The following is a 26,894-nucleotide window of genomic DNA, read 5'->3' on the forward strand; positions in this document are numbered from 1 at the left end:
TTCAGCTGTATTATTTTAAGATGCTGCTGCTTTTACATTTTAAGTTTTGCTAGAATAAATAAAACAGTGGATAAAATCCTGGAACAGTTGTTTTTCAAAAAAGTTCTTTTAACTTTACATGCTATAACTTCTAATTATATATGTGATCCCACCGGGTTTTGTAGACAGACTATATTTGCCATTTCTACTTAAGCACTTTATATACTTTGCTCATTTTTTTATTTAGTTTCTCACATAAATCTTTAGGCCTCAAATAGGATTCCAGTTGTGCAGTTATTTCTCTCACCTACCCATATAATTTGGTAGGGAATATTCCAGTCTGCAGTTATTCCCTGGCTCTGCATGTACTTTGCAAAGCAGGAACCAAGCATTACTTCTGGTGGTTTGCAAAATTACAGAGAACAAAAATGATCAAAGGTTCAAGTCACAGATTTGATAACAGCATTCTTTGTTTTTAATTTATATATATATATATATATACATATATATATATATATATTGCAATGGACCTTTGTTTTATTTATTTATTTACTTATTTATATGTGGTGCTGAGAAATGAACCCAGTGCCTCACACATGCCAGGCAAGTGCTCTACCACTGAGCACAACTCCTGCACTTGAGAACTGCATTCTTGTCTCTTGACATTCTCCCTTCACTTTTGTGCCTTACATTTATTACCACAGTCTTGGGCTCTGCACATGCCTTGCCCATCAGTCACTCTGTTTGTCAATGTCATGTTAGCATGTATCAAAGCCCTCATGTCTTAGTTCAGGTTGCTGTGACAAGTTACCATACACTGAGTGGCTTAAATAGCAGAAATATATTTCTCACAGTTCTGGAATGAGAAAATCTAATCTCGTGGCGAGGACAGTCCTTACCTGTGAGGCCCACTCGGGTGTGGAGAGCCATTTTCTCCTGCACCCTCACAAGTAGAGAGCAGAGAGCCAGAACGAGAGCAAGCTCCCTCCTGCCTCTTCCTATAAAGGCACCAGCTCCATCATGAGAGCTCCTCTGTCACAGTGCATTACCCCTCAAGGACGCCACCTCCTAATGCTGGCCAATGGGGTGCCAGGATGTCAGTGCATTGGTCCAGAGGAAACAGTCCATCCCTAACATTTCCTGCTGCAAGCAAAGCAGAGCAGGCACACTCTCTGTTCCCCAGGTTCCCCGTATCAAAGGAGCAAGGCAGAAACAGCACTGGATGCTGACTCCCAGCAGCTGCATCTCTGAGGCACAGAGTCTGCACGGGCACATGCTTGGGCAACCTCTCCTGTGGGCGTGCAAGCCCAGGGAATCTCTGATGGGCCCTGACAGGTGCTGACAGTGGAGACAAAATAAGAAGCTTTATCTTTGTCCTGGGGCCTGTGACACATACGAGTACTCTAGATTTCATGGATTTACAAATTATCTTACAAAATATAAATAAGCTTGCCTTTTTAACCTAGGGGCATTTCAATTTTTCTTAGGAATCGGCATATGACAACATATGGTAAAGCTCAACTACATTAATACATAATTGGCAAATTCAAGAAGGGCAAATTAAGAACAAATTCGACACACTAAAATGATCCGCACACCTGTGGTGTTGCAGAGGAAAGAAAGAAAAGGTTATGTAGATACTCTGATGTGCATCCCAAAAGCCCTGTTTGTACGTCTGTAGCTACACAGCTTCAGAACTGGCCCTGTTGGGTGCTTGGGGGCCATATTGGTTCCAGATGCAGGTCGAATCAGGGCAGGTGCCTGTTGCACGGCCACACCATTTCACCTCTCCTCTGTGCTCCTGGTTGGTGCACGGGCACCTGTAGTGCTTCATCAAAGTCAGCTGCAGTAAGCCACCTGCAGTGCACAGGAGCTCTCGGAAACACATCCCAGAGTCTCCGGAATCTCATGGCAGTGTCCAGTTTGTAAATGTCAGTAGCAGCATTTGCCAGCAAAGGTGTCCTGGGAACTACATGATCCTGCATCTTTCTGTGTACAGCACCTGGATCAAAAGCGAGGCATTCGCCATTCTGATCCACCTAATGACAGTCCTCATCACCACCCGTGACGCACAGGAGAATGAGGGTAGCTGCATTCACGGAGGGAAAAATGCGACAGGGACATGTTCTTGACTTGCCTGGTGTTACTCACGTACACATAACTGCAAAAACACAGCCAGTTGTGCTGGAGAGAAGGGAAAATACTTAAAATCTTACATTAAAACCTCAGGGCAGACTTAGGAGTTTTAATCCTCTGCTGGTGACGGTTGATCTTCTGAGAAGGGAACTTAACAAAGCAGAACGAATGTCAAAACTCGACTCCTGACCAAGTGAGGCGAACTGGGGCCGGGGACCTCTATCCCCTGTGAGAGCCTGCCAAGCCCTTCAGAAACAGGAGCACTCAGAGGTAGGGCGAGGGGACAGGCCCTGGAAACAAGGCTGCCTCAATGCCAGCGTTCCCGTGGCATGCAGAGTCTTAGCTGTGACTCAGTCCCCCACACATTACAGCCTGCCGTCCTCACCATATAATCCCTGTGCCTGAGACGAGGGCTCCCGGTGAAGGCTCTGTGTACTGTTAATAAGGACGGCTGGAGTGCTTTTCCAAAAATGTCAACAATCCATATTTCCAACAATTATGGGTGAGAGGTTTTATTCACATCTCCCTCTCCCTCTCTCTCATCTTTTTTCCTTTCTGACCAGTCAGAAGAATTATATCTCACTTGCATTAAGAATAGTGTGGATAGGCCTGGCACAGGGGCACACGCCTGTAATCCCAGTGGCTTGGGAGGCTGAGGCAAGGGGATTGAGTTCAATGTCAGCCTCAGCAACTTAGTGAGGCCCTAACCAACTCAGTGAGACCCTGTCTTTAAATAAAATCCAAACAAACAAAAAAAGGGTTTGAGGTGTGGCTCAGTGTTAGGCACCCCGGTTCAGTAGTGGACAGAACACAGAGGATCAGAATTTCCTCTTACTTGAATTTCCTGTTCATACCATTGCCCATATTCCCACAGGCTCTCTGGATTTTTCTTATGGATTTCTGAGGGCCTTTGTATTTGAGATGTTAACACATTTATCACATGCATTACAAATACTACATGTGATCTGATGCTTGACCTATTAGACTGTCCATGTCTTTTAGCATAGATTTAGTTTTTGTTTTAGTGACAAAAAGGGTGCATGGTGTCACTGTTTCTCTCCCCTTTGGAGGTGAATAAGGAGAAGGTTATTGATGGGATGCAGATAACCAGTCAACTGGCTTCCTACGTTTTCTTTCGGGGTTTCCATTATCAAGCTGACATCTCCCAGAACTTTGCAAATGTTAAATTCATATGTGTTAGGTGGAAAGAAAGAGAAGTGCATTTACCATTCTACCTGATCTTCCTGTGCTGTTGTTATTGCCATTTCCGTCTTGCTGAAATTTTGTCTGAGGATTGTTGGTATCAACAAAGATGTTGCTCCAGGAAGTTTTAAATCCCAAAACAGTGGCATAAATTAATCTTAGTGTATAACGGGGTCCCTGACGCCATGTGAAAGCTTGCGTCAACTGGGAAATCATCGCACGGGCTGCACCTCACAGCTGCTTCATTCCCTGGGCCTCACAGACAGCATGGAAGTCATTTTTGAAAGCCCTGGCCAGTAGAGGAAGAGTCCTCTTATATTTATTCTTTTTATATTTATTTTATTCATATTTATTCCTCTTACATTTCACTGCCCTCAGCAAGCTCCAAATCTATCCCAGACCTGACCACCACTATGCAGCAGAAAAGGGAAACATAACTTTAAAATTCAGACTGAGTGCCACTCCATGATTGACTTCCAATAAAACAATATAAAACAAACCCAAAGCAAACATCATTCTAAACGGAGGAAAACTGAATGCATTCCCTCTAAACTCAGGAACAAGACCGGCATGCCCACTTTCATCACTGCTATTCAACATAGTCCTTGAAACTCTAGCCAGAGCAAATAAAAGAAAGAAATTAAAAGAATACGAATAGGAAAAGAAGAGCTCAAACTATCTCTGTTTGCAAACAACATGATTCTGTATTTAGAAGTCAAAAAAAAACTCCACCAGAAAACCCCTAGAACCCATGAATAAATTCAGAAAGGTAGCAGGATATTAAAACTCATAAATCAATTGCATTCCTAAATTCAAATGATGAAACTGTTGCAAGAGAAATTAGGAAACCCATCCCATTCACAATAGCCTCAGGCTTATTTTGCTTAGCATGATATTCTCCATCTCCAACCATTTACCAGCAAAAGTCATAATTCCATTCTTTTTCAAAGCTGAGTAATATTCCATCATACATATATACCACATTTTCTTTATCCATTCATCTGTTGAAGGACATCCAGGTTGGTTCCATAGTTTAGCTATTGTGAATTGAGCTACTATAAACATTGATGTGGCTGTGTCACTGTAGCATGTTGACTTTAAGTCCTTTGGTAAAAACTGAGGAACGGGATAATTGCGTCAAATGGTAGTTCCATTCCAAGTTTTCTGAGGAATCTCCATAAAGTTTGCACCAATTTGCATTCTCACCAGCAATGTACGAATGTGCCTTTTTCCCCACATCCTCACCAACATTTATTGTTGTTTGTATTCTTGATAATTGCCATTCTGCTAATTCACAATAAGGGGGTTGGGTAGCCACTAGGGAAGAATAGTTACTTTAGATTAGATAGAGGGGAGTGAAGGGAGGGGAAGGAGTATGGGGTAGGAAGGAGAGTAGAGTGAAACAGACATTATTACCTCATGAGCATGTATGACTGCATGACCAAAGTGATCCTACAATATGTACAATCAGAAAAATGAGAAATTATACTCCATTTATGGTTTATCAAAATGCATAAATGCATTCTACTGTCATGTGTAACTAATTAGAACAAATTTAAAAATTAATAAAAAAAATAGAACAAACTTTTCTCAAGCAAAAAAAATACATAAAATAAAATATTTGGGAGTGAATCTAACAAAAGAGGTGAAAGACTTCACAATGAAAACTACAGAACACTAAAGAAATAAGTTGAGGAAGACCTTAGGAAATGAAAAGACCTCCCATGTTCATGGATAGGCAGAATTAATATTGTCAAATGACCATACTACCAAAAGCACTATACAGATTCAATGCAATGTCATCCAAATTCCAATGACATTCTTCATTAAAAATATAAAAAGCAGTCATGAAATTCATTTGGAGAAATAAGAGGCCCAGAATAGCCAAAGCAATATAAAGAGAAAAGCAAAGCAGGAACCATCACAATACTAGACCTTAAATTATACCTCAGAGCTACAATAATTAAAACAGCATGGAAATGGCACCAAAGCAGACATGAAGACCAATGGTACAGAATAGAAGACACAGAAACAAACCCACAAACATACAGTTAGCTCACACTAGACAAAGGTGCCAAAAACACTCACTGGAGAAAAGATAGACTCTTCAAGGAATGGTGCTGGGAAAACTGGAAATCTATATGCAGTAGAATGAAATTTAACCTCTATCTTTTACCCTGCACAAATCTGTTGCAAATGATTTTCTTGAGATGTGATTCTGAATCTCTAAAACCTTCATGAATTTTTAATATGAGTATTTTGGGATTATTTATAATCTAATTTCTCCAATGGCATTATACCAATGAAATGGTCTGCTGGAAAAAACTTATTCTCTAGTTATTTATTTTTATAGATCGCTAAGTATTTATATATCTTATTTATTTTTAATTGAAACCTAATAATTGCACATGCTATGGACTACAGTGTCATGATTCATGCGCACAATGAATGTGTAGTGATCAGATCATGGTAACTACTGTTTTCATCTTCTCATACTCATGGTTATTTTGTGTTGGAGTCATTGATCTCCTCTGCTCTGGTTCTGTAACACACATAAGGAGTCACCGCAGTCTTCAGCCACGCTGCAGAGCTGCACGACACCATGATCTATCGCTCCGATCACTGCACTTTGGCTCCTGTCATCTGGGCCCTGGCTCTCTCCCTGTTCCCTACCATCACTACCCTCTAGTCACCATTTTTCCACTCTCTTCTTGGAAATCAGGTTTTCTGGGATTCACATGACTCAGAACAAGCAGTGTTTTTATTTCTGTGCCTAATTCCACTAACCCTGAAGTCCTTTAGTTACATCATATTACCGCCAATGACAGAATTTCATTCTTCCTTATGGCTGAGTAATATTCTATTGTGTATTTTATACTATATTTTCTTGCCGCATTCATCTGTTGATGAACAACTCAATTGACTCCCTACTTTAACTATTGTGGATAGTGTTGCAACAACATGATGTGTAGGCATTTCTTTGATAAGCTGACTGCACTGCAGCTAGCTATATATTGAGAAGAGGGACTGCTGGATTATATGGTGATTATATTTTTAGCTTTTGAGGAAACTCCATATGGTTCTCTGTAACAGGTGTACTAACTTACACTCCCATCAAGAGTATACGAGAATTATTTTTCTCTGCATCCTAGCCAGCAGTTGCTATTTCCGCTTTATTGATAATGGCCTTTTTGACTGGAGTGAAATGATAAAATCATGATTTTGATTTGAGTTCCCTGATGATTCATGATGCTAAGCATTTTTTTCATATATGTGTCAGTCATTTCTGTATCATTTTTTGAGAAATGGGTATTCAGATCATTGGTCCATTTTCAGTCAGATTATTTGGGGGGTTTGGTACCACTGAGTTTTTTGAGTTCCTTAAATTAATCCCTTGTCAGATGAATGCTATACAAATGTGTTTTCCCACCCGATAGGCTATGTCTCCATTCTGTCAATTGCTTCCCTTGCTCTGCACAAGCCTTGGTCTGACATAATCCCATTCGTCTACTTGGTTATTTTTGCTTTTGGGGTCTTATCCAAAACATCATTGCTTATACCAATATCTTAATATTTCACCCATATTCTCTTATAGTAGTTTCATAGTTTCAGATCTTACATTTAGATCTTTAATTCATTTTGAGTTGATTTTTGTATCTGGGGAGAGACATCATCTAGCTTCATTTTTTCTGCATATAGATACCCAGTATTTCCAGTAAAGTGTATCAAAGAAGCTGTTGATCACTGGGTGGTTTAGTCAACATTTTCACTCTGTGACTAAAACACCTGACAAGAACAACTTTAGATGAGGAAATGTTTATTTGGAGGCTCATGGTTTCAGAGGTCTCAGTCCATAAACAGTTGGCTCCATTCCTCGAGGCTAGAGGTGAGGCTAAATATCACAGCGGAAGAGTGTGGTGGAGGGAAGCAGCTCACATGATGATCAGGAAGCAGAGAGAGACTCCGCTGACCAGACACAAAATACATACCCCAAAGGCATGCCCCCAGTGACCCACCTCCTCCAGCTACACCCTACCCACCTTCAATCTTCACTCAGGGAATTAATTCACTAATTGGGTTATGGCTCTCATCACCCAACATTTTTCCTCTGAACTTTCTTGCATTGTCTCACATGTGAGTTCTATCCAAACCATAAAACTTGGCCTTACAAATTATGCACATCCTTGCCCCAATGCCCTTAGTTTGGACTCTGGAAGCTCACAAGCCCTTATCTCTCATCATGCAGGCCTATATTCTGCAGTAAAATACATCTGCCTCAGGGAACCTTAGCGGACAGTGACAACCCTTATTTTCACTATGAGAAATGTGAGCCTTCAACTTTACATAGGCCATATGCATTCCTCTGTGATAGAAAAATCAAAATTCTGTGCCACTGATAAAATTGTGGTGACACAGCTTCACAGGATTGATCCTCTTACAAAAGGTGTTAATAATGCAAGTGAGGTTAACTGAAATCCTCACAAGGAATCAAACTCTGAGTGCCTCTGGCCTACATCACTAAGTGCTGCATTATATTAGCAGCATGTCACAGAGCCTCTGACCCATCACAGTGCAAATGTTCAGAGATTCACTGAGTCAATGAGTTATAACTGCTGCTAGGACCGTCACGGGCAACATGAGCTGTATTGACAACAGTACTCAACGGGCCTCTCACACGCTGAACTCACCATTTCAAGGTCCCTTGTGGGGGAAAAAATATCATTATAGCAATAAAAAAGCAGTGTGCATAACAAAACAGTAGGGAAATTTTCTGATGTCAGAGAATAGCAATTTGGTAACAGGGAAAACGGGGAACATCATTAAAGCCCATGTCTCACCTCGTCCAGTGTTTCCCAAGACTCAATTGGAAGAGACTGCTTTTGAGAATAGAGGGGGCATGAACTGCAGATTAGCACAGAAAAGCGAGATAAATGTTGAAAGGAACTCATATCAAATACTTCATCCTACGAGTCTGATCTCATTACCTATAACAAGAATGACATTTTATGTCACAACAGTGGACAATTTTGCTGCTAAGATGTTGAATGAAATCTCTCAAGAGGAGAATTACCTTTGGGACTTTATGCCATTTTTAAGATCACTCCTGAAAGATCAGAGCACTACTGTATCAAATGAAATACAATCAAAAGCTTTCCGACAGATGCCAGCACCCTACTTAAGCATCCCAGCACCCGCGATTCTGTCTCAGGCACCCTCTTCCTCTCCTCACTCTCTCCTAGGTCAGGGGTCAATATGGAAGTGACCTCCAAATACGGATCTCTGATCATTCCCCAGTAGCCCAGATTCATATCAATGACCGCACGTTCTTTCTCCACATGGATGAAAAATCAAAGTCTTTAACCAAAAATGTTCATGGATGGCTCTTAGAGAATTTTTGTTTTATCTTCTAATATTATACTTCCCCAGGGCTTTGCTATCATAAAAATGGTTCACCATCCACTAGTTTACTCAAGTCCAAAACTACATTTCACCCTTCAATTATCTTCCCCTTTCTCCCAATGTCCAACCATGCTAGTGCCAGAGACTCTAAAACTATCAGATCAGTCACTTTCCCCCATCTTCAACAATACTCCATCCAGGCCACCAAGTGCCTTACCCCGTGAGGGGCTCCAAGCTGGTCTTCCAGTTTCCCCTTTTTGCTTCCCTACAGTCTGCTCTTCCCAACAGTGACTAGGAAAGGGCCAACACATCCTATCTCATTACTGCTCTTCCAAAGACTTGCCAAAGCCCATCATAAGCACTGAAGTTTCACACCCCGGCTGCAAAGCCCTCTACAATCTAGCAGTGTCTCCCCGGGGTCCCAGTTCACCACTGCCTCCTTCTACGGTCCCCACAGGCTATTCCCCAAGGTGATCCAAAGTTGCCTCCTGCTCACTGTCACATGACTCTCTAAATTCTTTGCATGGTACTTACCAAGGTATAATACCTTTTTTATTTGTTATGAATGTGATTATTGTTTATGGTCCCACCTTCCTGGCAAAAAGTATGCTCATAACAGCCAGGAGTCTCTGTGCTGTTTAACAGTGTATCTCCCATGCCTGAAACAGACTCTCCCTTTCTGTTCATTGTCAAGGAAAGTGTTCCATGGCCTACACAATAATGGAAACACGATTTCCTGTCAGACATTAACTGGACGCCTGCAAGTCCTCGGTGACCCCACATACAGGAAGGGATGGGTCAGAGGCACTATTCATTGACACAGATGTTTGTCCATGAGGGATTTTTGTGTGGGATCAACCACCAATCATGTGTTTTCTACAAGAAAATTACACATTAAGGGTGAGTTCCAAACCCTCAAAATATTTGCTAGCTCAATGAAATAAAACCAAGATTCTACTTGTAGAAACCTATAGCTGGTTTATTTTGCAATAACGTTTAAAATAGGTGGATTTAATGGTTTATAATTCTTTTCTATAATATCCTCCCACTGGAATTCCCTTGAGAAACTTTGAAAAATAAAAGGAGTGAAATAAATGTTGGTTTCAGAAGTTATATGTTATCTCTGGGCTCAACCCTCCTGGTGACCTTGGAGTAACATGGGTGAGTTTCTTAACCTCTCCCCACTTTGGCTGATTCATCTATAAACTCGACACTATTGGAATTAGCTCTATATGACTGTTGGGAACATAAAACAATGTATGCATAACAGTTATGCCAGTGCGTGGGCACTCAAATAATATGAATCATTATTATGAATAATCTTAAGCTATTCTCAGTACTTTATAAAATGTTCCAGATTATGAAATTTTGGAAGATTCTTGTTAAATTTTTATTGTCATTGCTACATTACAAGAGCCTTCAGTGACTTCCACTGGTGAATTTATCCAAATTCTACTTTGGATCCAAACATGGTGATTGTTGCAATCAGGTGAAGATGACCCAGGAGAATCTACATGCTATGCTTTCCACATGTGGGGAACTGGCATGGTTTTCCAAACAAAGAAGGCAATCCCAAATCAACATCTTTGCAAATCATGCATGTTTGATAGTGATGTTGATTTAAGGTGTGTCAGACTACTTAGCATTTGCCCCAGAAAACAAATTCTTATACATACTCTGCCATCAAGACAGAACTTATCCAAGAAAATAAGAGTGAATGTGAGAATGCACATGAGACACTAACACTATAATTACAAAGCTGACTCAGCTGTCATAGTGCACCTTTTTATTGCTGCTATTATGTTCCAGAAGGAATTTTTGAGACCTTATGAACATTTTTAGACCTGAATTATGAAATAATATTAAAAGAATGTAGCAAGATAAAGTAGAAAGTTACAAAAAAAAAAAAAAAGAAAAAATGAAACCAACCCAGAAATGTGTCAGCAGAATGATAAAGTTTATTGTACCAAACTGAGCTAAGAAAGAGGGAATTCAAAAAAAAAAAAAAGAAGAAGAAGAAGAAAGAAAAATGATTACTATCTTGAACACCTATACACAGATAGATACTTAACTGTAATCTGTCTGTCCATCCAGCTGTCCCGGCTGCGCTTGCTGCATTGCCCCTGTAACATGGCTGATCCTCTTACGCACCAAGGCTATTTCCTGGACGTGAACATCCAGATAACTACACTGCAAGAAATACAACTTCAGGGCTCTGAGCTTGTCTCACCCCATGACCTGCCAGGCCTGCTGTGCTCCGCTATTTTTATGTTTAATAAGATGTACTCCTTGAAGATGATACTAATGAAATTCCACTGTGATGATAACAGTAGTCCAAATGCTCAATTTAGGAAATGTCAAATGCCAGGAAGGAACTGACATCTGATCTTATAGTACAGAGGAGGAGCCCTTGGAATCTGGCTTATGTGCACCTTATATCTCGCCTTCCTTTTCAGTTCTTTTGAAAACCCATAGGCAAACATTAGGGATAATCAAACTTCGGAAGGATCACACATGTCTGTCTTTGATACCCTGGGAATAATGGTCACTGATGTTGGAAAACAGCAAATACTATTCAGAAAATCAGGAAAGTTAATGACTCCAGCTATACAAGGAGTCTCTAATAACTACAGAAAATCTAATTATTAAATTGTTCTAAAATCATGTCAGAATACATTAAATTAAACTTAGCACAATCGGAAGGCTAGAGGGGCATATTTTAACCCAAACTTAAGGACCATGAAAGAAGTTGCATTTTATAAAATTTCATCCTGAATCACTTCATCAAATTACATGTATATACTCAGTGCTTGCTAGGAGCCAGAGTGGTAAGAAGCTCAATGCAATAATCAAGCTGGCCTCACCATCTGAGGAAGGAGGAAATATGTGAAATACTACAGTTAATCTAACTTTAAATTCCCATCGTATGGACACATGTGTGTGGAAACACAGAGGGAATGCAATCTAATTCATCTGGTCACAGAGAGAAAAGGGAAAGTTTGTTGGAAGAAGAGGATGCAAGCTAAGAGTTGGAGAAGCAGCAAGTATCCACCTGCTGGACAACAGAAGGGAAATAACACCACGGTGATCAACTCTGGGGCCAGGAAAAAGATCCTGCAGACAAGTTACAGACTCCCAGATCTGTACCCAAATTAGAAATTAGAGCTTTACTCACCCCATTTGGAAAATCTCCAAAGATCCATCCATCATCCATTCATCTATCTACCAATTCACATATTAGACCAATAATTACTGATATCTTATCATGTCTTATGTAGGCTCTTTCTACACCTATGGATAAAGCCATGAGTGACCAAAATTTGCAAAAAGCCCTACATCAGCAGAGTCTACATTAGGAGAGCAGAACTTAAGACATAATAAATAAGCATAAGATCATGTGTCCGATGGTGGGAGGTTCTTTGAGAAAAAGCAATAGAGCAGAGAGGGAAAACAGATATTAGGAGAATTATCCCAATATGAATAATGTGCTCAGGAATACTTCCTGAGAAGGTAATGGCTGAATAAACCTGAAGAAGGAAAAGAATGGATTCTTGTGGGTACTCAAGTTCATATTAATTTGAGAACATAAATAAGCTATCCAGGTTGTGAGACCAAATAGACAGTTGAATATATAATTTTGGAGCTTAAAACGTAGGTCCTGGCTAGAGATGGACATGTGGAAGTAGTCAGTGTGTGTACATTACTAAAGACATGAGATCAGGAGATTTCCCCAAATAACAAGGATGGTGGGAAAAGATCCAATGTCCCAGTACTGAGCCCCACATGCCTCCAGTGGTTGGACAGTAGGAATATGAGCAGTTGAGCCTAAGACGGGTGGTCAGGTATAGAAGGGTCAGGCCAGGGGAATGCAGTGTCCTAAAATCAGATGGACAAAGTCTTTCAAAGACCCAAGGGTAGTGGCACATACCTGTAACCTTGCAACCTGGGCTGTTGAAGCAGGAGGACCACAAACTAGAAATTAGCCTCAACAACTTAGTGAGAACCTGCCTCAAGTAATTTAAAAAGTGAAAAAGAGCTGGGGATATGGCTCAGTGGTAAAGTGCCTCTGGGTTCAATCCCCAATAACAAACAGTTAATAAGTTAATTAATAAAAGTACCTGAGGAGATGAATGGGACGGATGGCATGATACAGCTGACTGGCAGGTCTGAGGAAGACAGCCTAGCCACCAGCTACAGGGCAGCAACTGTTGACTTGACAAGGGGTCCTAATGACACGACTGGGTGATCAGTGACTCCAGAGGAAATGGATAGGTGGGATCGGAGACCACAAAGGCAGGCGAGCCCTTTTAAAGAGCTTTTTTGTAAAGAGAAGAAGAGAAGTGAACTGTAGCTTGAGAGGACGTCCGTCAGGGGGTCCACGGGTCTGTTTTTTCTTTTCCATTCTTATTGGGAAAATACAGCAGAGAGGGGAAAGTGAAAACTATTAGACAAGAAAGAAAAGGAAGAACTGCTTATGTACAATAGGAGCAAAGGAATGGGACACAGCTTGGCCCAGCTCAGGTCATGGGCCCCAGCTGGGATGAGTCAGAGGTCACCGTGGGAGGTTCTGATTGGCTACCATGGTCGGTGTCTCACATGCACACCACACCTGTAGCAAGGAAATTTCTTGCAATGGAAGGAGAAGGAACAGTTCTCAGTATTCTCAAGGTACTGACTTCAATCTGTGCACTCAAGAAAAAAATCTGAGCCATGGTGAATGCCCTAGATCCACCCACCTCATTCCTCAGCGTGGAATGTAAGAGCTGTTCACTGTTCTAGTCTGTTACATGAAAAGACAGTGGGATTTACTTCCCAGAATCTCCTAACCATCTTTCCAATCTTTGCTTGTTCTGCTTTGGTTTAACCAACAGTGGTCTGTTTTTAAGCAAAAGCAAATGAAGCAAGATGACTGTGATCCCTCTGTGGCCTGGGAGGCTAAAAGGGACACAAACATATGCCACATGAAAAGCTCCAGCAGATGAAGCATGGACTGACTAGGGCTGCAGCCCTGCAGCTTGGAGACCTCTCCAATACTCCAGTGTGGAGACAGTGCAGGAAAATCCTCCAAGTCCCATGAAATCAGAAGTTCCAAACACAGGGTCATTTTTAGACCCTTAGGAACATTCTGCCAAAAAGGATCCTACACACAGGAGGCAGGGTCCTTACATGTACATATAAATCTTCAAATCCAAGCAATTAACCCCATGCACATCTGCCTCTCTAATGGGTGTCTGAGAATAAACAGCACATGAACTCCCAGCCTGACTTGAGCAGGGAATCAACAAAAGAAAATGGATTCGGGACATGGCCCCACATCTGTGATTCACAAATATTTATAGTAGTCATAAAGCTGGTGACCTTCAGGATGATAGTATACTTGGCAGATGCTCACCTAAACAAAAGAAGAAAAAGGCCAAACTCCCAAAGAAAAGAGAAACGGGGGGAGGTGAGCACTTCCAAGTTCCACAACCAGCATTCCGAGGCACTCTAATGAGGGTAATGGCAGCAGACAATTCTCCTGCCAGTGACCTTTGGTAACACCCAGTGAAACACATGTGACAAAACAGATCACATCTGCAGGGGCCTTTCCAGATCACCTCACAGAGATGTTCCATCAGGCCGACTAGACAATAGGACAGGAATAATACGGGGTTCAAGTCCATAGCTCTTGTATTTCTGACATCAATAACAATGACAGGCTAAATCTTTACCCTAAAATACATCCACTCAGCATGTGTAAGCAGGCAATACACTTTCTACCAATTACATACCCAGAAACATACTGCAAATATCACAAAATTCCTACTGGGGTAGTGGCACCAGAAAAAATACTGTCAGCAACTCTGGAAGCATGATTATTATTATTTTTTTTTCATATTCAATATCTTTGTCTCCAGAAACTCAGTCTGGTTGGAACATGTCACTGCCTATTTTACCACTTCTGAATCTATATCCTCTCAATGTCCTTGTTTTGCAGCCAAGAAATGTAAATACCAAGAAAAGTGAAGACGGGAGCTGTGGTCCATGGCCGCGTTAATGTGCATCTCAGAAAGAGAGAGCTGGGTTCAATCTTTTGGAAATTATGAACTTATGAAACCATTTTTGCAAGCACATCATAAATTAATATCATAGGTTAGTGCTCCAAACTCCTCAAGAGAGAACATCGACTTACCCATCTGAGTTCTGACAGCCTCCCCCGGGTCTTCTCCAAATGAACATCAAGGGCAAACATCAAGAGTTAGCAAAGCACTGTTACAAAGACTTGATGTCCAAGCTAATGGGTTAAGTTAAAATAAAAACTACTAAATATAGTTAAAATACTGATGAAAGATGCAGAACATCTCAAGATGCAGAAGTACCCTTGGCCAAATAGAAAATCATGAAAGAATTCTGGTGGTCTAGCTGTCCACTGGGTCTCTCCTGATAGGATCAGGTCCAGCTAGGACCTTCCTACTTACATAAATATTTTGATCGCCTACACATCCTCACTAAACTAAAATTAGGGATTGATTTTGTTAGTAAGGAAGAAGAGATGCAGAATACACCTCTGAGGACAATTAACTGTTCCTAAGTTAAAATGCTGAATATTTTTAATAAGATCAGAAGAAGATTCAGGGAAGTGTTTAAGTTTCTAACCACTGATTGAAATAATTATAACAAAAAACTGACATCATTAAAAAAAACTTCTTTAAAAAGAGGTTGAAGTGAATGAGCAAATGAAATAGGAAAAAAATAGCAAATTAAGAGCTAATGTCCTTAAAACAAAGTCCTAAAGTCTGTGAGAAAGAGTGGAAATCAGTAACTGAACAGTCATAAAATATGGGCCAATGAGTCCCAAAACATGCTTATTTTTTCTCTCTATCCTTATCAGAATAAGGGCTAGTTATCACTTGAAAAAAAAAAATCAACATAAGAACACAATGAGTAAAGAATGAAACATATAAAAGGAATGAATACTGTCAAGTTGACAAAAACATTAATAATGGTACTCAGTGAGAACAAAGTGTCAACCAAACTAACATTAGTGAAGTGTAAATCTCTATCACTTTTACAAAGTCATTGGCAGTATTAATAAAACCCCTTGGTTTTGAAGTACTACATCAACTGCAGCTATCCTGACCTATTGACATAACTTTCAATCAAAAGAAAGCTTTATGATAATAATTGCTCCTATATATGAAGCATGAACTTTATGCACCAAATATCCACTCTTCACAAGGGAAATGATACTCTGACCCACAAATAGCTAACAAGTAAGACGAGAGCAGCACGTGAGGTGTGGACTACCTTCCTTTTAATGCTCATGCCAGCAAAAGAGAAGTAGTAAACTACATTACAGTATCGTTGCATGATGGAATATTATGTAAGCATTAAAATTAGGTTTATTTACGATTTGCAATAATATGGAGATGTGCATATGAAACCACAGCACACAGACTCTTACATTAAGAATATGCTCTGGAAGGCTACATTAAATGTCAGCAGTGGCTGCCTTTAGTGGAGGCATTAGTGGTGAGTTTTTTCTCCTATTTTTACATATTTTCCATAAAGAACGTTCACTGAATTAAACCATTATGCTTTTCTTCACATTTTTAACTGCAAGAATAATAATACTGAAAATTTTTGATAGTGAACATGACTGATAAAATGAGAACCCCTTCAACTGCAGAGAAAATCCCTGTGTTTAGTGTGTATTAATATATATTCTAGTAGACTTTATTACTCAAATAGACTTATGTGTAGAGATTATATGTGAGTGTATTTTTAAGATAAATGGAATTCTATCAAATGTATTATTCTGCAATTTGCTTTTTCCAGTTAATAAGATACCATAGATAGTTTCCCATTACTTTTCTAATCAGAATTTTATTTGATATCATTACTATTAAAGTGAAGAACGCTTTTCTACTATGTATAGAATAAGTATGAAGGAAGCAGTGGCTCTGGGGAAAAGGCATATCTCCAACAGCTCTGCAACATTAGGCCCAAGGGCTGGTTTCAGTTATTTGTTTCTAAGAATGAATGAACAGAATACTCCCCTGTTTAAATTCTTGAAAGAAAACACAAATTAATTGTTCTTTCAATTTTTCTTTGCCCATCCCTTTAGATGGTAAAAAGTACAAAAGAGAGTCAAATATACCTTGAGGTATAAGAGTATCCTTTGGTAAGGAAAAAAAGAAGCAAAATATAAAACAAAAACAAAAAATCTCTCCCTCTTTCTCTCCTTCTCTCCTTCTCTCTCTCTCTCTCTCTCTCTCTCTCTCTCTCTCTCTCTCTCACACACACACACACACACACACACACACACTTCATTTGATGTGTAGGACCAAGAGTGTCTCCATATGTTTTTATGATTTAACATATAAATCCTGTTCAAACTTGACTCTTACAGATAAATTTTTTGCTCTTAATATAAGAGCAAAATTTGATACAAGAATATTTTGTTCAATATAATTATCAGACAGCTCAAGATAATGGTATTTCTTCTTTACATGTATAAGTAGCAACATGCATAAGGTGCAAAATAAAAATGTCCTATTTAAAAACGTTTTGAAGACTAAAGTGGGAAATGCTACCTGAACTTATTTTGCAAATAAATTATACATTCTAAATTAACAAAACGCACCAAGAGAATAATGATCGTCAGGCCCTAATCTGAGCACAGTTGATCTAGGAGCCAGTACTCAGACTGATACACTTGAACCAACAGACTATGTCAAGCAAAGGAGCCCCAAGGGCCCTTATTCCCAGGGGTAGGTTTTACAGTTTCAGTAGACCTCACTAAAATTTGTTCATAACTGAATTCCAAGCATCCACACTAAATTCTGTATAGGCCTTACTAGCCAATGGTACATTCACATTCCCTACAAAACGGGATCTTGGAGCAGCTCAAGGATTGCACAGCTCAAGACTCAACAAACTGCAGCCTGCAGGCCACATCCAGCCTGTACTTGTCTCTGCAAATAAAGTTTTGCGGAAGGACAACAATGCTCATAAACTTACATGTTGTCAGTGGCTTCTCTCTGCCATGATGGCAGAGATAACTTGATGCCAGAGAGACCCTGTGGCCTGCAGATCCTGAAACACTTGCTATCTTAACCTTCTCAGAAAACATTTGCAATTCCTGACTTAGACTCTTGTTTCTTTAAGGGGCTGAATATTTCAGGTAAAGTTAAAAAAAGGAAATAAAGAGTGCATGTCGGTCTTTATTCTAGGCAGGCATTCCTGAGCCGAGAGGCAGCACTGTCAGGGTCAGGGGTCCACATTCAAATCCCAGCCCAGCCTCTGACAGTTGGGCTGTTTTCCTCACTCCTCTGGGCCTCAATGTCCTCCACTGTAAAGAGCGATCACCTCCAAGGGCTGTCATGGGAATTTATCACATCTCACTCCACACAGGCCAGTACACAGTGAGGACTTACTCTAAAGAACACTCTTCCTGTTGTGGTATGACACTGCACATCCTAAACAAGCCAGAGCAGGCTCCATGTGGCTCTGCCATTCCCCAGGGCTCAGGTTCTATGGTTCTCTATGGAGGAGACCAAGGCCCTCAACTGAAAGGCTGAGTCCTAGTGCAGCACCATGAGAACCTGAAACTAAGCGGGCTGGAGAAAGTCACAAAACGTGAGTCCTCAGCTCTGTGCAATGTAGGACTAGCGGGATGTCCAGGCAGCCTGATGAGATACAGACAGACATGAGTTAAGAGGATAAATGCTACAGTCATGCTGACCCCCCGACATGCTTTCTTTTAAAAAGCAATTTACCTAAGGCCATTCTGGCCCTTTTCTGGCTTAAGTCAATAGCATGTTACATTCCTCTACAAACTACCTGTTATCCTTAGGGCTGTTCTCTCAGGACCAAGGAATGTAAGATTCCTCCTTGCCAATATGAACACAAGCTATCCTGAAAAGGGGCTTTTATGACCTTTAAACAGACCAAAACTTCCAAGACTCAAGAAACCAGAATAATTAAAAGCAAAGCCTACCAACCACAAATCTGAAAAATCTGACAAAATAAATTGCAGTGTAGGCCCAAGCCACCGACCCTTGCCTTCAGATCTTCAGCACATCATTTTAACCTCATCATAACAGTAAAATTCTGCCCACCCCACAGGTTCTACTTGGGTACCTGTGGGTAAAATCACATGCAGCAGGGATTTAAAAATCGGATGCACTCCTGCTGTTAGTCAGGAGTTAAGAGGTAGTCCCAGGGTGAGACTCTCTGAAAACTTCCCTAAAACCCCCAAATAATACTGGGGCACAAGGGGGATGTGATGTCACTTTCCTCTCCGAGACAGTTCACCCTCTCCCTTGAGGGCATTTCCCTTTCTCTTCTTGTAAACTTTGCTATGCTTTGACCATGTTTCACGTCTGGCTTGAAATCTCAAGCGGGAACACAAGAGCTGAGAAACACGAGCCGCTAACAAGCTGGGCACATCCATGCGCCTCCAGGCCCAAGTCTAAGGTTCACATGGTCACCTTCACTACAGACAAAACAGGAGCTCAGCTCCTGGAGCTGGGAGCCATCAACTACGCAGAGCAAGGCACTGTGTGTACTGGAGGCAGGATACGTCTGTCCACAGTGAGACGGCCATTTAGGAGAATAACCAGTTAGCAAAATAGGTAGCTCTTTTCAAAGACCAGGATATGCAATGAGACTCCATCCTCCCCCTTCCCCACTGGTTCCTCCCTTACCTCACCAACCCCCATTCTGTCTCATGCCTCCCTCTCTTCTAGTCCCCCTGAAAGGTAGCTGCAGGTATTGGGTGTTACAGGTAAAGAAGATAACACCCGGGTCTGAAGGCCTAAGCCGGACCCTGGGAGCCTGGCTATCTGAGCCCCACTTGGGAAGCTCAACAAACAGGGCTGGTGGGTGGGAGTCAACCACTGCAAACTGGGGGCCTGGTCTCTACCCTGCCCAAGGTCAGAGGAATCAGGACAATATGAGGGGGACTGAGTGGGAGGGTCCCTGAGGGCATCAGGAGGACTCTGGGCCTTACCAGGCAGATCAGGACACTGTAAAACAGGCCAGAGGAAGGAATTAAGATTTTCAGATAAAGTATGTGCCGCATAATAAACCAGAGCAGAGCACAGCAGCAAGTGCAGCGGAGAAAAACCTGAAACCGGGCAGGCAATCACACCATGGGCCAAGAGATGCCACAAGTCACCAGTGCCTGAGAGGTCTTTGCACAGTGGGGCTAGCCCCAAGCTGCTCCTCCTTCCAGATTCAGAAGGAACCCTCTCTCTGAAAGCCTGCTCATTCTCGGCTATTTGTAACAGTAAAGGTAAGTAAAGCTCATAAGCTATCACTGCCGTGATAATCTATCATGCTTCTGGGTGTCTCACTTACCAAGGAGAGGGCGGGCAGAGGCCGAGGGTCCTCAGTCATGAATCACGCTAAACTCCACAGCCACATGGGCACACGAGCCCCGTTCTCACACAGCAGCACTTCAAAAAAGAAAGAGAGAAAGATCAGTTGGTTTATTTTAAAAGTCTCTGTATTCATTGGGCATCAATTCTAGAAATTTCCATCAATGCCCTTACAAAAAGCACAAGCTGCTATAGCAATCCAAGACAAGAACAGAGTGACACAGGATGGTTTCCTGATCACCAGTGTCCCAAATCATCACCATCACATACACCAACATGTTTCTTTCTTCAGAAAGAGAAATAAATATTTTGATGCTGTTCATCATTAAGAAAACAAATTTCATAAAACATCTGAAAGAACCTGCCCATATGATGATGATCCTTTCATTCCATCATATGACACATATACTAGCTAAATTAATGTGTCCCCAGAAGAAGATAAAAGCAGCAAGTATAAAAGAAACAGAGTACAAATTTTAGTTTGTACATTACTTATATATTAATTTGCCTGGTATACAATTATGAGACTTTATAGGAAAAAGAATTATAAATCATGCAAATAATTCACTGTATCAAAACCAATTAAGCCTAATGAATCTCTTCATTTGACTTAATATATAAAAATCTGGGGGACTTGATACTGTAATGGATGGAAAGACTATCGCAATCCCAGCCTCCTGAGGGATACACGTGCCAGAAGTTGAAATGAGGGACTTCTCACTTAGCATCCTCGCAGGACACGTGTCCACTACAGTGACGGAACCCTGCTACTTCCAACACTGCACTCCTGGGCTCATGCTTTTCTATTCATATTCATCCAGGTTCCTTCTTTCTACTGCCCTCAGTCAGCCGCTTCTGTCTGCTGTGCATGAGAAACACACTGATGTTGACCACCCTCTCCCACACACTCAGAGAGCAGCTGAGAGCCATGAAGAAAACATGGAGGGAAGGCCTTCCAGAACATTCTGGCTGTTCCTCTAGGCAACAAGTCCCACATGGTCCACTTCAGTAATGATCGAAAGGCCATCAGCCTACAGAAAATAACCTGAATTACGGCAGAAATTTATGAAATATTCTATCTGCTGAACACTGACTGTGAGGTCCTGGGGTTCAAAGGCAGCAACACTGCATCTCCTTGAGGCTTCCTGCATCCAGAAAGTGCCTTGGGTGAGTTCATGGGAAGCGCGGGGGCGACCCAAGGCAGCACACTCGGTAGGGCCTGCCACAGAGGAACCCGGCAGCCCAGGTGTGCTCGGTCGGCGCAGCCTTGCCAACTCTACGGTCCCAGTTGTGTCTTTGAAGGCCCGTGACATCATCCTTTGGAAAGGACGAGGTGCAGATGCAAATCTTTGAGGCCAAAAGAGAGGTCAGGGAGCTCTTCCCAAGTAAGGAAGCATATTCAGTCCAGAAAAAATTCCTAAGAGCAGCCAATTTCTTCTTCACAACACCCATGATGTCTCCTCTGGGTGTGGCAGTGAAGTGTGTAGTTAGGACTTCGTTATTAAACAGCATGTTTGGAGACACAAATCTCCTCTCTTGAGTCCTAAAATCTGTCTTATAGCAATTACAACTAAAATTTCCCTGAACTCGTTTAGGTCATAATCAAAATTTAAAGTACTCAAGTTGGACAGAGCCACAGATCCTGGCTGTGTCCTGTCATGGATACCTGGCAATGTCTGTGTATTCCCACTTGATGAAATTAAATTAAAAACAGGGCAGATGGGTCTCCTGTCCTCCCCAGTGAGCTCACGGATGAGCTGGACACCTGAGACAGCTTGCAGAATACAGGCCATTCTCTTAAACAGCAAAGGAGATGAGGCCGAAGAGATCACTGAAAGAATCCAGGAAGCAAAGAAAGTGAATACTCAGGAAGAGAAATCCCTGCTGAATCCAGACAAGGACAGCCTGCAGACAGGGCAGCCAGACAGTCCCAACCTTCAGACGTCAAGAGCCAGCCTCTTCCCTGAGAAAGGCCATCTTGAATGACAGTGGTTTGGGGAAGACCCAACTCCCTTCAGAAGACAAAGTCTAGGAAGCGGTCCCAGCAGCTGGAGTTGAAAGCAGACACCCTAAAGGGTTCCCATTGCGCCTGTGTCTTGTGTCGACATCAAGAAATATGGAGGTAGTTTTCCATCCAGGTGCGCCCTGGCCACACAAGCAGCATGGGCACCTTCTGCGCTGGCCTGCGCAGGCGCTGGCCAGCCGAGGCTACGCCCACCACTGAGGTCCACCCACACATGCGCACGCGCACCGCACAGGGCGGAAACCACAGCGCAGCCCACGGTCTGAACTAAGCCGAAGGAATGCAGGACGGTACTGTCGGGTCCAGCAGCAGAGCGCACCTGTCTTCCCTCGCTGGGGTACCAGCGTGCTGACAGGTAAACCAGAGATCACTGACATTCCTTTTAGAAACTGAAAAGGAAGTTAAAAGGTAAAGAAACTACAATGCCCTGGAGGCTCACCCCAACAGGAAGTTGAAATATTTTAAAGCAGACACCTAATTACACATTTAATAGGAAACTCTTTGTGTTTTATTAACATATATATTTCCCTATTCGATGCCTTTTCATTTACCCTCATCCTTTTCTCTTTTAGCTTTGCATTAACCTTGGTGTAAACAACCTCTGAAGTTCTCTGTGTCATAATTCTCAATTAGATGCCCGCTCTGGAAAAAAAGAAAAGAAAGAAAATGCTACTATGAATGATGTGCAGTTCTCTTCAGTTTGCAAATAATCAACCTGTCTCAAGTTTTACCCCCTTAGCCATCCTTCCAGGTTCTTAAAATTGTCTTCAAGTGGAATGCATAAATAATATTTAAACATCAATTATGACTACTTAAGTCCCATTGGCACATTCCTTTCTGTTAAAATCTGCAACCTCCCCCTGCCCACCCTACTCAGAATGAGATAAGATTTGTGGATTTTAATGCTCTTGTGGAGACCAAAGATCAGCTGAGCAACAGCCTTTATCCTACAGATGTGTGATATAAATTATCCTTTCAGGCCAAGAGCTCAACTTGGAATTTGTGCCACAGTAAAATTACACTGGAAATAAAATGAAACTGGATAAGACCACCTGGCCTCATGAACTCCAATGGAGGGATAGAAAGAACCCTTACCAGACAGAGGGTCAGCAAACCTATGACCCACTGGCCAGAGTTTCCCAATATACAGGAATTCCTCTGGTAGCCATAGGGTTTCATGGGCAGGCATCTTGTCCTCGGTCCACTACCATGTACGGCACACCCTCTGGTCTGTGCTTGGTGGATTTTTAGAAGACAAACAAGAATCACCTGTGATTCCCAGGAGTTCACACAAAACACTGTAATTATTCTGCTGTAATTATTCTGCCCAGTAAATACTATGCCACTGAAGGAAGGAGAGGGAACTTCCAAGTGGAAGAGTCAAGGAAAACTTCCTGAAAAAAGTGACATGTGAAGTGGGTTTTGAGGGATTGGTTAGGATATTCGAAGAGATGATGAAATATGTTTGCATGGGTATGTTACAGGTAAAGCCAGTGGCAAATCAGGCAGGAATACTTGAGAGTCACTGAATGTAAGAGAGGAGCCATTTTGGCCAGAGCCCACTGAGTTGGAGCATGAGAGTCACAGCTGGGAATTGATGGGTACTCCCCCACCGAGCCACCTGAGACAGTATTTTGCAGGAACACAGACTGAACAGGGACAGGTGAAACAAAGCAATTCTGCTAAGGTGGTCAACCAAGACTATGGAGAACCACAAACGGAAAGCAGGCCTCTTGCTCAAATCTGCAGAGGGAAAGGAGGACATAAACAGGAGAGCAGATTACCAGTGAGAGGCTGAGGAACCTCAGGACCATCGCCAAGTGCCCACCAGAAGCCACTCCCACATATGGACTACTAGACAGAGGCACAAAGAACCCACGTCAGACAGCTGATAAATGGAAAAAGTCAACGACCTGCAGATTGTAGGGAATGTCAACACAAGAGAGAGATGGAAATCCATTCCAAGTTAGGGAGAGGCCCCGAGCCTCCAGTGGAATGTCAGGATGAAGCTAAGTTTACAAGAATCAATATGGCAGCTCGGCAGAGGACAGACGAGACAGGAAGGGGAGAAACTAGGTCAAGAAGCTGTCAACCCTGTGAGATGCGCTTATCTTAAAGAAAGGCCCGACACCAACCTGCTCCTGGGATAACCTCTAAGCCTTTGGAACATCCTGTCTGATAGGGTTTTTCATTTGTTTGTTTGGGGTGGGGTGCTATAGGGCAGGAGAGATAGTGTATACTCAGGATGTGGTCTTTGGCTAAAGCTTTGTGCCATGCTCTATCAGGCTAAGACAGGAGGGGCTAGAGACTGAGGCCAGACAGGCAGGCAATCAATACCTATCTAAAACTCTGGACACCAAGGTCAGAGTAAACTTCCCTGGTTGCCAGTAGTCCACCTGTGTGGTCCTAGAGAAATAAAGCCCTGGCCACAGAAGAGTCTGGGATAGGGCAGTTCGAAGCTCAAGCCATCTCTCCTGGGCTCCACCCTGCACAGCTCTGCATTGCTGGTTCTAATACCCTTCAACTGAGATCAACCACAACCATGAACATAACAGCTTTTCTAGGTTCTGAGAGTCCTCTGGCAAATCACAGGCTGCGGTCTTGGGCACACCCAACTGGAAAAGGAAGGATCAAATTCAAGATACAATATGTCTGGAAGAAGGGCTGGGACACTGTAACCAGATGGAGCTGACAGTAGACAAGGGAAACGTAGCGTGAAACCTGAGGCTTGGACCTGGAGGTCTTGGGAAACAGAGGCGTCAGTTGAAGAGAATGACCAGGACTTCACTTCACACCCAGATGGGTCTACATAGGGCTCGGTTATACAGTTTGGGGCCCGAAAATCAGCATTTGAAACCTGGGAACTGTAAATGGCATTTCACTTTGGAATTATTTCATTTATAACTATCTAAAATAGATTTTTAAATATTTTAAATAAAAGAACTACAAATCACAGTCCATTTTTGCAAAACAGTAGTTGTACAGAAACATTAGGCTAGAAACTCAATGTACTAAATGAGGAACACATTTCCTGGAATTTTGTGATAACATGAATAAGGAAGATCCAAATTTTCCATCTAGGAATTAAAATACAAGTGAGTAAAGGATATGACTTTTGGTGGCTCACGAGTGCCGTTCTACTGGTTTGGTTGCGAGGAACTATCCAGAGAACTCAGCACCCAGAGGTGAGTGGCGGATGGAGCAAAGCTCTGCAGTCTGGCTGTGCACACTGCCCTTTTCTGTCACTGACCCTAGCCTGGTTGTCCAGGCCTGTGGGAGGTCACATCTTCTGAAATAAGTGGACAGCACCTGGAGAAATTAACCGTGGGTGTTTAGGGTAAGAAGTATGCAGTCATCAGAATACCCCTGTCATCAAGAAAAGAAAGGGAAGCATTGGCAACAGAAAAAGAAAAGGAAACGTGGGGGGGTGGAACAGAGTGGACAGTGGAGAGAGGGAAGGGGAAGGAAGGACAGGAGGGAAGGAAGGAAACGAGACCAAGACCAGAAGCACCGGCAGAGATAATCAGATTCCCAAGTTCTATGGCCTTTTCTTTAAAAACTCACATAAGTCATCATTAGAAAATATACTTTCATTGCTTCCCTTTTAAAATAAAGTTTATTTTATCCCTTTGAAGCTTACAACATGATGTCATTGAGGGAATACACAAAGATAGTGAAGGGTGGTTACAGGGAAGTAAATGATCGTATCATCTCAGTGACGTTTTTCGGTGACAAGAGCAGCTAAATTCTACTTATTTAACATCTAAAATGGCATAGAATTCTATTAGCTTAGTCTCCACACTGCCCACTAGATCTGCCTTAATGAGGTGCAGGCAGTCTGGGCTCCAGGGACAGGGAGCTGTCTCCACATTCCTGAGCACACCTTCAGGGAACAGCTTGAGGGTTGGAGAAGAAGCTCAGTGACCAAGCACTTCTGAGCACGTGCAAAGCCCTGAATTCAGTCCTCAGCACTGAGAAAATAAAACAATGAAAGGGAACAGTAAAGTGCACATGAAGCTTGAGGTGAGGGAGAGAGCAGAGCGTCTGAGTGGCAGCTGTGCAGTGCTCGAAGGAACAGCCCCCAAGCCTGCCTCTGTGCCAGCGCCAGCTGGTGTCAGAGACCTGACCACAGGGTGTGTTCAGTGTGATCCCTTGAATGTAAGATTGTCGACCACTCTACACTCAAGACAGGGTCAAGAATCAAATGGAAAAGTCAGCATCATTTTAAAGATGGAGATTCCTCGATTTGTTCACAATCACCTTCTAAACTTTGAACTCTGTTAGGCACAGGGATACTTAGATGCTGAGAGCAAGTTAGAGATGTGATGAATTCACCATGGTGGAGTTTCTCCTTCTTAAAGGTGCTCCTTCACCTCTAGGCTGCCAGCCCTGGCCAGCATAGAGTCACTGCGTGGTGCCCATCCATGATCTGCACTGACAAACAGCATTGAATGACACAGTCCTTTCACTAAAATCCATGTCTGTGCAAACAGTGGAAGATGCAGAAAGAGATGTCACACAAACAAATGATACAACCAAGGCACAGGACAAGGAAACACTTAAAATCAAGTCTTGAGACTTGTGATAACGATGATCTTGCATTCCCTTTTTTGCCATTTCTGTACATAATGAGGCCAAGAATGGCGTACATGGGACCATAGTGATGTGGAAGGTCTCTGCCCTCAAAGAGTTCATCCTCTGGAATGGCTTCTCCCCCAATCAGAAATTATCTTACTAGTAACCAGGTTATTATGTTCTCCAGAAATAATTGATCAAGAACATTTAAT

At 42.2% G+C, this 26,894-nt stretch overlaps 1 protein-coding gene across 1 annotated transcript in view; it reads right to left on the bottom strand.

Moving 5' to 3' along the window:
- Sema5a (semaphorin 5A) overlaps positions 1 to 26,894 on the bottom strand; it is a 443,089-nt gene that overhangs the window by 311,090 nt on the left and 105,105 nt on the right. The window contains 1 exon segment of the mRNA XM_047556570.1: positions 20,065 to 20,162. The gene's annotated coding sequence lies outside the window, so the exon portion shown is untranslated.

Source organism: Sciurus carolinensis, chromosome 6 (genome assembly GCF_902686445.1).
Source record: "Sciurus carolinensis chromosome 6, mSciCar1.2, whole genome shotgun sequence".
Lineage (NCBI taxonomy): Eukaryota > Metazoa > Chordata > Mammalia > Rodentia > Sciuridae > Sciurus > Sciurus carolinensis.